Genomic DNA, 13,334 nt, shown 5'->3' on the forward strand with positions numbered 1-13,334 from the left:
TCAATATATATTATAAATATTAATATTATAATTAATATATATTATTATTTTTAAATATTAATTTAAATTTATTTTTTTTTGTCTGTAAAGACTAATTCTATTAAAAGGAAAAAAGAATAAAGTTACAAAGAGGTAGAAGCCTTAGTCGAGAGCATTTGACTGCTTTCAGGTCATCAAAACTGTCCCAAAATTGGGAAAACCAGTTACAGTGAGCAAAAAGTCCATACATAGGAGCCTGAATACTGCAAGAAAGCCATAATGGGGACTTGGGATAGCCCTCTTTGAAACAGTGGAGACAAATACCTAAAGACCGAGAAGCTGTACATGGCAGCCATAAAACCACATACTTCCGAGCCACATAGACAAAGAACCAGACAACTGAGCCACAGAAACAGAACCAGAACAGCAAAACCATAAACGTCCGAACTTGACCAGTGAGCTGATAAGAAAACTCTGGGAAGACACGAAGGAGTCCAGGTGGCATCACATGGGGTCCAGTGGCTCCTCAACGATAGGGCATGTATTGCCATACCAGATTTCTCCATCCCGAACCACGACACCAGCCCCGCTGCCACCTGGAGGGTCCTCCGCTGGACGGGTGCCGCTAGAGCTGCCCGCAATGGTCATCGAGATTGTGGCATCATGTGAGCTGCCACCTGGTGGCCGAGCTTTGCCTGGATTGTCACCCTCCCCATGATGATCGCCATGCCTTTCCGCCATACCTTCTTCTGTCGGATTCTGCACAGAGGCAAGGCAGCCCGCAGTTCTGTGAACACCCTAAGGATGCTCTGCCACAGTACGCACAGGAGCTTGAATTTGAGCTTCTTCCTCTGAGAAAATGATGGTGATATTAGCTGTAATGATGGGTTTGTTCAAGCTACTCTGAAATTTGAAATGAGTAGTTTGGAAGGCATTGTGCGGGAAAGGTCTGCGAGAAGGGCTGGGAGGAGGAGAATTCTCTTGGGATGAAGGCGGAGAGGCAGGGGGCATAGGCTGATCAACTGATTGAGCTGTCTGAGGCCGCACGCGACCACCACGACACCCTCCATGGCGGCTTCTCATGCGATGACTCACCATGGCTGAGTGGTAAGGGGAAAGCTCAGAAACACTAGAGAATTTAGGGGGGAGCTGAGACTGCACAGAAAGATCTTGAGAAGGGTTCAGAGGGCAACGCTGAAAATGGTAGAAAGTCAATCAATACCAAAATCAAAAGCCAACAGGAGCCAGCAGCGATTGCTTAAAACCATTCTGTTGCAAAGGATTCTTGCATTGGACGGGCAGAGATTAGAGAACAGGGAGCAAACAATGAGTTTGAAGGCCGATTGCTCCATGATTAAACCAACAGTTGCCTTGTCTCGGCCAATGTGAACATTAAATTCAATCTGCAGGCGGACTTGCTTGCGCCTTGTGTGAGCTAGCATGAGCCAAGTATGGGCTTGGAGAATAGCGTTGGCCAGCAGCTGGCAGGGCCGAGCGCCGTCACTCTTAATTGTCACCATTAATGAGCACTAAAACCACCCGCATCCGGGTTTTAAATATTAATTATTATTATTTTTAATTTAATAATTTTTTTTTTAATTGTGTAGTTATTATGTATTATTATTTTTAAATATATTGTTATTAATATTTATTTAGTTTTTAAAAATTTTGATAAAAAAAATTAAGGGTAACCAATTTAGTTTATTACCAGTAAGTATAGTTTAAGAAACTTACAAATTAGTTTGGAAAATAATGGAAATTCAGGTAAGATTATGATAAAATTTAGCAGGAATTTTTTAAAATCTAAGTTATAGTTGTCAAATTTTAGAGTTTTGAAGCCCCAGAAATCTTGACGATCATGAATCTATTTCCACCATTAAAAAATAATTCAAACACTCCAATTTTCTAATTAAAAAAAATAACCAACAAAAAACACTGTCATCAAAGTGATTCCATGGAATTATAGACCACAAACTTCATACAAACATTCAAAACGTAGCGTGCCAAATATTCAGTGACCTACCTCTTGAAGACAAGTCAATCACCGCAGGCATTTTCCCGTGAGTTGAGCATACATTTTCACAAGGATGTTCGTCGGGTTGGGTGTGAGCTGATAGGATTGGCAGCCTGTGGGGTCAGAGATGGAGCTGAGAAAAACTTGTTTTTAGTGTAATTTTTTGGATTTTTTATGTGAATATGATGGAAAAATTTGAGGTGAAGTCTTGATTTTTGTTATTTAAGTTAGTTTTTTGATTATATATAATTCAGCACTCTTACAAAATTAACCATCAAATTTGTGATTTCAATAATTTTAAAAAAATTAAACCTAAAAACCCACTATAAAAACTTCCAAAAAATTATATTAAAAACAACTCCCTTAAAAAAAAAGCCATCAAATATGAACAAATAAATTTGTACTTTCACGCTGCGCAGAATTATATTTATGAACAAATAAATTTGTACTTTCACGCTGCGCAGAATTATATTTATTCGTTCATTAGTTCATATATTAATGGATAGGTGAAATAGTTTTTAATAAATATTTATTTGTCAATTTTATTTAATAGAAATTTTTAAAAATTAAAATTTAAGTTATTAAATTTATTTATTTTATAAATATATAAATAAAAATATATTTTAATAATAAAAAATCTGATTCCTGTTTTAAAAAAAATTGCTTCTTAAAAAAATTGCATCTTGAAATAGTGCTAGAAAATCATACTGGTATTACTAACCTGCAACAGGAGACTAGCAGGATGGCACCTACAGGGTAAGTCAGGCGTTGTTAAAAGTTAGGCCACCCTAAAACTGGGCTCTTTCTTAAAAAAAGATTGGCTTGAAAAGAATAAAATGTGTGCATAGGTGATTGCCATATGCCATGGAAATTATCTCGCAAATTCGGTTGGTTTTATTATAGAGTGCAAGACTTCTGAAAAAATATATTATTGTATATTAGTATTTAACTATGGATATATAGATTTTGTTAAAGATAATAAATTATTTTTTATGGAGAGTTATTTAAAATTATACAGTGAGCTAATTGAGTCAAGTAGAGTTATCTAAAATTACACAGTGAGTTAAAATTACACAGTGAGTTAATTGAGTTAAGTCGAGTTAAGTTTATTATTAAGTCAAGTCGAATTTAGTGTGTGGTTGTATGTTAAATTATTTTGGGTGAGTTGTTAGTCAGAAAAAGTTTAAATATCTTTTAATGGGTTTACTGTGATTATAAGTTTTGTGTGATCAATTGAAAGGCTGCAACTCGGATTATTGTATGTGTGAAATATTTGATTATTTTGTGTCTTGAAAGATAGAACAAAGTCGAATAAAAAAAATCTGTAATTTTTTTTCCTAAATTTCAGATTACAGAATTGTCCATAAATTAGTATCTTCCCAACAAATTGACATTCCCAACAAATTGACATCCTACCTCAGGAAGTATCACAAGATCCATCGAACCAGCCGAACCAATAAAGAAGAGAACCAAGTAAAAAAAATTCAGTGATTTTTTTATTTTTTTTTTAATTTCAAATTTCAAAATTGTCCCATAATTAAGTTAGATTGCAAAATTGTCACATAGTTAAGGTACGTTGACGGGCACAAGTTCCCTCTGTCATAAACTGCGTTGAAATAGGGCAAACTTACACATTTCCCGATTTTTGAGCGGATCAACTCAGCCCACGCTATCGAAAACAGCGTTTCCCTGCATTAATAAAACAAAAAAAATGAATGTTTCTTAATCTATTTAAAAAAAAATTGTTTTAAATGAGATTTTTTTTTGAAGTTTTTGTGAAAGTTTCTTAATCTATTAAAAAAAATGGTTTTAAATGAGTTTTTTTTTTAAGTTTTTCAGGTAGGTTTTTAGGTTTAATTTATAGGAATTTAAATTTGGAATTTATTAAAATCATAAGTTTAATAAGTAATTTCTACATAATCTAAGTATTTAAGAGTTTTTCAGAACGTTGAATCTATATATAAAATCAAAAATTATTTTAAATAACACATATCAAGATTTCACCTTAAATTTTTCCATTTAATTTTAACAAAAAAAATTCAAAAATTTACACTAAAAAACTCCATTATAAAAAGGAGTTGTCTATAATGCGACCTTTTAGAGATTCCGGTGACAGAATCCGGAGGAAGAAATTGAGGTTAAATCTTGATTTGTTGCAGTTAAAATGGTTTTTTAACTGCATATTTGGATTCAGCACCCTGGAAAACCCCTGGGACACTTTTATTGTGCAGAAACTAGCGCTCAAACTTGCAATTCCAATAAATTCCTGCCGGATTTCGACCTGAAAAACCCGCCAGAAAAGCTTTCAAAAAATCGCGTTATAAACAACTGCTTATAAAAATAACTCCATTCAAAAAAAGGGTCATGTGAAAAGTGTGAAAAGTGTTAAAAGTTGAAGTCATTATTGGTGCGCATATCTTTTGTGAAGTCAAAGCCACTTAAAGTGTTTTGGTTTGAAGTACCAAACCCTTTTTTCACAATTGCTTTGGTATCGCGTTAAGGGGGCTTATCAAAAGTTTTTAACAGGGTTTGTTAAAATATTTATAAAAGGACTATTTTATAAGTATTTTTATAAAAGCTAATAAAAGTTTTATAAAGTGTTTTTTGAAAAGGATTTTATAAAAATAATAAAAGAGATTTTGTAAAGTTTATAAGAGAGATTTTTATATAAAAGAAAAAGGGGGTTTTATTATTTGAAGAGAAGTTTTTTTAAAGATGACATCAACAAGTTTCCAATCACAGTTTTTATTGTTTATAGAGAAGGATTATAATGTGTTGGTCATTAAGATGGAGACCACTTTAAAGACTCCTGGATTATAATGTGTTGGCCATTAAGATGGAGACCACTTTAAAGACTCATGATGTGTGGGATTATGTCTATTTTGGGTTTCCAGAACCTAAGAATGAAGCAGAAGAACGAGCCTCACTAATGCAGAGAGGGAACAATGGAAGAAAGACAAAAAAAAGAATGCACGAGCCTTGCAACTTATCCAGCAAGGAGTAGACCGAGAAGTGTTCCAAAATATTATGATCACGTCTTCAGCAAGACAACATGGGAGACTTTGGCGACAAGTTATAATGGTATGGCCAAAGTCAATATTGTTAAGTTGCATAATACTAGAAGAGATTTTGAGAGTTTGCGGATGATTGAGACAAAGGACAATGATTCATTCATGAATCAGGTCATCACTATCATAAATCTGTTAAAAATTTATGGTGATGATATTAAAGATCAGACAGTGGTTGAGAAGGTCCTCAATTTTTTTCTACCAAATTTGACATTTTGGTGGCAGCTGTAGAAGAAGCCAAGGATTTGGAAACATTGACAGTTGATGAGTTGATGGGATCACTTCTATCCCATAAGGCAAGGATAAACAGAAATAAGGATTCCACTTTAGAAACCACTTTCAAAAGCCATGTTTCTATTTCAAAAGACAGAGGACGAGACAAAGGTAGATCGAGAGGCAGAGGACGAGGTGAAAGATCAAGTGCTCAAAGAGATGGCAGAGAAGAGTAGGAACCTAAAATTGGAAGAAACAACAAAAGCTTCAACAACAATCAAAGAGTTGATAAATCCAAGGTGAGGTGTTATTATTGTAATAAATTTGGTCACTATGCCCGTGATTGCAGGAAGAAGATAGTTGATAAAGGAAAACAGAGAGTTAATGTCACTACAAATAATAGTGACTCCATGTTCCTAGATTTCCATACCATGCATGAACCTTCTAATAATGTGTGGCTATTAGACAGTGGCTGCAGTAACCACACGATATGAAAAAACAATTTGGTTGCAAACCTAGATCAATCTGTGAAGTAGGGAAAATTTTAAGAACCCCCCTAAATTTATAAATATAATAAATGGGCGAATCTCCATGGTATATACGAAAAATGGAAGGCGATTTTATCAATAATATAATATGTATATATAATTTTTTGGCGAATCTCTCACCAGGCATGGCGAATATTTTACTCAATTATAAAATCTTGTAAGATCTTGGCGAGTCTTTCACTAAATAATAAAACTTTGTAAAGTCCTAGTGAATCTTAGCATAGGCTACATGCTGGTTTGATTCCCCCATTTAAATAGGCTACATTCTAGGTGAATACCATGGGTCGATACCATGTGCCATTTTGGTGAATACCATGGGTCAATACCATGTGCCATTTTTATTTTTATTAATTCTAATATTAGGGTTAATAATGGTTTTTTGCATGGTATTAATAACAATCTAGTCCATGGTATTTGTCCCATAGTATTTTGGCCATAGGTTTCACCTAAATATAACCTATTTTTTGAGTGTTCGTAAATATAAGGCAACTTATGGAGTAAATATAAAAAAATGTTTTATTTGTTTACCATACCTCTTATTTATTTATATTTTTATTAATTTACCATACCTCTTTTACAAATATGGTATTTGGCCCATAGGATTCACTTAAATAAAACCTCTTTCTTGAGCCTTCATAAATAGAACGAGGGTTATGGACTAAATATAAAAATAGGTTTTATTTATTTACGATACGTCTAGTTTATTTGTATTTTTATTTATTTACCATACCTTTTGAGTAAGTATAAAAAGACGTTTTATTTATTTACCATACCTCCACTTTACTTATATTTTTATTTGTTTACACCCTTACATGTATATAAGGTGACTTATGGAGTAAATATAAAAAATGTTTTATTTATTTACCATACCTCTCATTTATTTATATTTTTATTAATTTACCATACCTCTTTTATAAATATGATATTTGGCCCATAGGATTCACTTAAATAAAACCTATTCTTGAAAATGGTCGAATGGATTCACTTAAATCAAACATATTCTTGAAAATGGACGAATGGAAGGTTGTAAGTCCTAATTTCAAGGGCTAAATTTACCTTTTTTACCCTCTCCCTTAAAATAAGGTGGGCTATTTGAGGTGATTTGTAAGAATGTACTATGATACAAAATATTCGCCCACTAAAAATTTAAAACCCCTTAATTTCGCCAACGGGCGAACATTCGCCCCTAAAATTATCCTTGCTATGAAGACAGAGGTAAAGTTTGGAACTGAAAAAACTATGGATGTAGATGGAAAAGGAGTGGTCAACATTTTGACCAAGTAAGGGGGATCCAAAGACAATGTTAGAGGTATATTATGTCCCTAGTCTCAAACATAATATAATAAGTGTTGGTCAATTAATGCAGAAAGCATACATAGTTACTTTTCAAGGACAAGAGTGTGTTATATATGACAATCCCCCAAGAAAGCAACTGATAGAAAAGGTGAAGATGACGAGGAACACAATATTTCTTCTAAATATGAATTACAATGATCAGGTTAGTTCATTTACAGTTGCATGTTTTAATGATTACTGGTTATGAAACTTTCGGTTTGGACACTTGCATTTCTCTGGTTTAAGATTGTTGCAGCAGAAAAAGAAGATTAGAGGGTTACCTCCCATAAAAAACTCTACTAGTACTTGTGCGTGTTGCATCATGGGAAAGAAACACCATGAAATTTTTCCAAAGGGAGTTACATACAGAGCAAAGCAACCTCTTGAGCTAGTGCATACATACCTGTGTGGACCTATGAGGACACAAACGACTAGTGGAAGTTGTTACTTCCTCACTTTCATTGATGATTATAGCCGAAAGACTTATGTTTAGTTCCTGAAGCAGAAGTCTGAAACTTTTGCAAAGCCTTAGTAGAGAACCAAAGTGATATGCAGATCAAGGTATTGAGGCCAAATCATGGTGGAGAATATGATTCAAAGGAATTCCTTGATTACTGCAAACAACATGGAATCAAAAGACGGTTTACAACTAGATACACACCGCAATAGAATGGTGTAGCAGAGAGAAAGAACAGGACAATTATAAACATGGCAAGGAGAATGTTGAAAGGAAGAAACATGTGTAATGAGTATTGGGTAGAAGTAGTTGCATGTGTTGCTTATGTGATAAACAGATCCCCTACAAAGAGTGTGATGAATAGAGTACCAGAAGAAGCATGGTCAGGTATGTCTTACAGTGTATCTCATCTCAGTGTTTGGATGTGTAGCTTATGCACATGTTCCTAAAGAGCTAAGAGGGAAGTTGGATGATAAAAGTGAAAAATGTGTATTTACTGGTTATAGTGAGCAATCAAACGCTTAAAAATTGTATAACCATGTCACCAGGAAGACCATAATTAGTAGAGTTGTTGTGTTCAAAGAATAAGAGTCATGGAATGGGACTGTAGGCAAAACAATTGATGCACAAGTGCCATTGATGGAAGAAGAGGTTGTCGCAAAAAAGAAGAAATAAGAATCACAAGAGAAGACACTAGCAAGGACTCCAAGATTTTATGAACACCATGGATCTTCAAGTAGATCATCAGATCGAAATTCTCCCAGTAGTCAATCAGGTGATGAATCAAGTAATGGTAAAAGAAAAATGAGAAGTCTAAAAGATATTTATGATGATTTGGATGTTAGTTCAAACTTTGCATTGTTGTCATTCCAACCTTCTTCGTTTGAGGAAACAATCAAAGATGAAAATTGGTTGCAAGCCATGGATGAAGTAATTGAAGCTATTGAAAAGAATGATACATGGGGTTTGGTTGATTTACCAAAGGACAAAAATCTCATCGGTGTGAAATGGGTGTATAAGAGAAAGTTGAATGAGAAAGGAGAAATTGGCAGATTTAAGGCAAGACTTGTAGCAAAAGGATTCTCGCAGCACCTAGGAATAGATTTCAGAGAAACATTTTCTCCGATAGCTAGATTGGATATTGTAAGAGAAGTTCTAGCCACAACAACTCAGAACAAATGGAAAGTATATCACATGGATGTGAAATCAACCTTCTTGAATGGAATTCTAGAAGAATAAATTTATGTGCAGCAACCTCCAGGTTATGAAGTTGAAGGTAAAGAAGATAAATTTTACAATTTGAAGAAAGTGCTCTATGGACTCAAGCAAGTGCCTAGAGCTTGGTATAGCATAATTGACAGTTACATGATAAAGAATGGATTTTGCAGAAGAAACATTGAGCCTACCTTGTACACAAAGGTAACTGAGCATGGACAAATTTTGATTGTTTGCTTGTATGTGGATGACATGATTAATACTGGTGATATTGAGTTAGATGAATTTAAAGCAGCCATGAAGAAGAATTTGAGATTATAGATCTTGGTATCATGAAATATTTTCTTGGCATAGAAGTTTTGCAATCTAGAAAATGAATTTTTATTTTCCAAAATAAATATGCCAAAGATTTTCTCAAAAGATTCAGGATGGAAAATTGCAAACCTACCCCTACACCAGTTGCAACAGGTACAAAGTTAATTAAGGAAGATGAAGGATCAGATGTCAATCCAAATCTATTTAAATTATTGGTTGGCAACCTCATGTATCTCACAACTACAAGACCAAATGTTATGCAAGGAGTGAGTTTGATTTCTAGATTTATGGAGACTCCAAAAGGCACACATTGGAGAGCAGGAAAATGAATTCTGAGATACATAGCAAGAACTAGAGATTGTGGCATAATGTATGCAAACACATAAAAGAAGGATTTGATTGGATATACAAATAGTGATTTTATAGGAAGTTTGGATAATAGGAAGACAATTATGGTTATCTATTCCATCTTGGTTCAGGTGTGATTTCATGGACATCTAAGAAGCAACCTATTGTGACACTTTCGTCAGCACAAGAAGAATATGTAGCAGCAACATCAGCAACATGCGAAGCAGTATGGTTAAGAAGAGTATTTGATGGACTCATGCAGAAACAACAAGGATCAACAAAAATATACTATGACAACACCTCAACCATTTCAATATCCAAAAATAGTGTGTTTCATCAAAAGAGAAAGCATATTGATACTAGATACCACTTTATTAGAGAACTTGTGAGCGAAAGATGTATTTGAGTTTCACAAAGGAAACTTGGGTGTTGTAAGCCTAGCTAAGACATAGACCAACATGCATGTTTGAGTTGTCATAAGTCATGTCTTAGTTTAGCGGTCGTACTTAATGGGGAGTGTTAAAGATAGCTAATTACTCCTGCATGGAGAGTTATCTAAAATTAGACAGTCAGTTAATTGAGTCAAGTTGACTCAAGTCGAGTTAAGTCTTATTTTGAGTAAAGTCAAATTTAGTGTGTGGTTGCATGTTAAGTTATTTTGGGTGAGTCACTAGTCGGAAAAAGTTTAAATACCCCTCATCGGGTTCATTGTAATAATCAAGTTTTGTGTGATCAATTGAAGAGCCACAACTCATGTTATTGTGTGTGTGAAATATTTGTGTTATTTTGTGCCTTTCCTCCTCTATCTTTCCAACATATTTATGTTTATATCACCAGGGTATTGAAGCAACAGATTGAAGAGGAAAGATTAACTATCTCTTATGAAATACATACAACCTTGATTCTGTTTCTTTGTTGACATGTTGCATCTAACTTAAATAATTTGATAAATTGGAATTGAATAAAAAAACTATATAAAGTGCAACAAGAAAGTAATTTAATAGGAAGTCGAGACTATATCAAAGCTACTACATTATATATGAAGTGTGCAACTAGATAAAAGAGATAAATGAAGTCTGATAGAAGCATATTTAGTGGAAGGAGCCCCCATATTCCTCATATGACATTCATGTGAATTATTGTGTGTATAGCCACATGGATGCGAACCTCCATGTTGTACGCTTCTAGGTCTAGATGTTTTAGAATGACTAAAGAATATATGTATGTCGAACAATATAACCACAGATGATGGTTTGAAATAGCACCAAATTTTTGTTCATATATAATGTTAATACAAGGAGTAACCCGTGATAGGCCAACGGGACCTTTGGTTCACTATAGAGAATAATAATGCATCAGATATTAATATAACAATGTTCATAAATCTATCTAACCTTAGAAAAATTACAAATATCAAAATGGTATTTGTGCCTTGGAAATATATACATGTATGGTGAGACGGTTGGGAGAAACCCTACCTTACAAATAAAATATAAACTATTATAACTAGGCATTGTAGAAAATTATATATATATATATTCTAAAATGAAATAGGGAAATCTCACCTAGTTTGTAACTTTGTTGCGTAGTCCATGATAAAAGGTTTAAAGTCTGGTCTCTACCTTTGGGAACTCAATTAAACACTTGTTTGAGGATAGTTAATGAAAAATACTATTTCCATGTTTTTTTCCTAAGGAAAAATCATAATTTTATTAGTGAAAACAAAATTACATAAGCAGATGCTTGAAAGCATTCCATCATCAAGTCAAAGACTGATGATCATGAGTTCAATACAATATAATCAATCACGAGAAGAAAAGGTTAAACTTTTCTCCATTTCTTCTTTTCCACCTCTCACCATTCTCCTTGAGATGGCAAGGCAGATACAAGGGCGAGCTATTGGCTTTCTTCTGTTCTTGAAGTTTCCTTATCTGAATCTGAATTTTCTGATGCATGTGGCGGTTTGTAACCGCTAGCATCCTTTGCTTCAAGTAACCTTGCTAATTGTGTTGAAGTGACCTATAGTTCTATTTGTTCTTGTATTGTTTCACCCTTTTCTTCTTCCTTTTGAGTGTTCTGAGTGGGATTGGGGGTCATCTCATCGTCCTCTTCCTCGTCTAACTCATTTGGGGGAAATTGCCACCCTTTGGGCTACTTACCCGAATTCTTTTTTCTTCGTGTTTCCTTCTTGGATTCAGGGAACATATTTTGTAGATGTCCTATTTGATGACATGTTCTTCATCTAAATGTTGTGTTCTCGAAATCTAACAATTGAGTCCAGTTCTGCTTCTTGTGTATCAATTGTATGCAGTCTGGAGGGCCTTTACTAAGGTCCACTTCTACACATATTCAAGCAAAAGTGTAGATTCATTCCTCTAGTCTTTGTGTGTCTATCTTTATGTAGCATCCTAAAATGTTCCCGATGGCTTCAAGCACTTGATCATGCCAGAAATGTAGAGGAATATTGTGAAGCCTTACCCATACTGACATTTTTATACAATCATGGTATTTGCATCAAAATCTAGGAACCATGGGGTAATGAATATGCTTGTTGATCCCCAGAACCAAGGGCCTTCCTGTAGTACAAATTCTCTATCCTATGATGTTGCAAACTTTACAATGAAGAAACCTTTAGAGCATAGATGAAGTTCATGGTTTGTTGTCCAATTATGGAATATCCAATGGACAAGATCCGTTGGTTTTGGCCAGAAGCTGTTGAATCTACAAACGAGGGCTTGGGTTGCAAAGGTTGTGCATAGATCGTTTGTTTAAGGAATTTCTATATTCAGTTCTAGGACATAATTCACTTGTTCTACTATGTAGGGGCTAGGAGTGTTGAGTGCTTGTGCTGTCTTTGGTGGAGCTGTTGGTTCTCCTTGTAGAATGATTTTGTAGGAGAGACCACCCTTGATGTGTTCTTGGTTTGGTGCAGTACCCTTGGATATACTAGATCCAACAACCCCACCGGTTGTCTTTGATTTACTTGATCCTGCTGCTCCACCCCTCAGTCGCAGGTTTAAGATGATGGTGATCGCTAAGTGAATGTCGTAAGAATGTAGAGTTCGATCATCCTGCATAGATCTTCCCTTATAGATTAAGCTTTGTAGATGTGATGGGTAGCCTAGCTTGTTCATGATGATCTTCCTAATTTGAGAGACCATATCAGCTTTATGTACCCAAAAGATTGTTGTTTTTACAGCCGTGTTGTGACCAGCAACAACCCCCGTCTCATTTAAGTGTCATTCGAAATACTAAATGTGTGGGGACCCTTAGTTAAAATCTAGGAAAAACAAAGTAGTGCTTAAATTTCTTTTCCGCAAATAAAGTTACCATCATAAGCTTAGGAAGCTCCTTTGAGATTCTTAAGATCTAAGTTTATGATAAGGTAAAAAGTCTTTAAAATCGCATCGTAAAAAGATAGCGGGATGCCACCGTTCAAATATAATCCCAACATTTGTGAGATCGTGGCATTGAACAAATATCGCGTCGCATTCAGTAAAACTTACACAAAACACTTCAGAATTTACAGGTTTGAAATGACGTCGATCACAAGATCGCATCTCGCAAGAAGCAGGTTAACGAAATTTGTCATACATAAAACTCCTGCGATCTGCGATATTGCGATATCGCGATCTCGCGATAAAGCAATGATTGCGATGTCAGGCCAGATCAATGCTGCGATGTTGTGTTTATGCGATTTTGCGATGTTGCGATGTTGCGATCTGCGATGTTGCGATCTGCGATGTTGCGAAGCAAATCGCAAAATCGCTCCATCACAGATCTTTCGGGCACTATATTCAAGAAAAGTATTTTCCATAAGCTGACACATGGTTATGCGCTTT

The sequence above is a fragment of the Pinus tabuliformis genome, chromosome 2_1 (assembly GCF_031772625.1).
Source record: "Pinus tabuliformis cultivar Carrire ecotype Pingquan chromosome 2_1, CPIR1, whole genome shotgun sequence".
Taxonomy (NCBI): Eukaryota; Viridiplantae; Streptophyta; class Pinopsida; order Pinales; family Pinaceae; genus Pinus; species Pinus tabuliformis.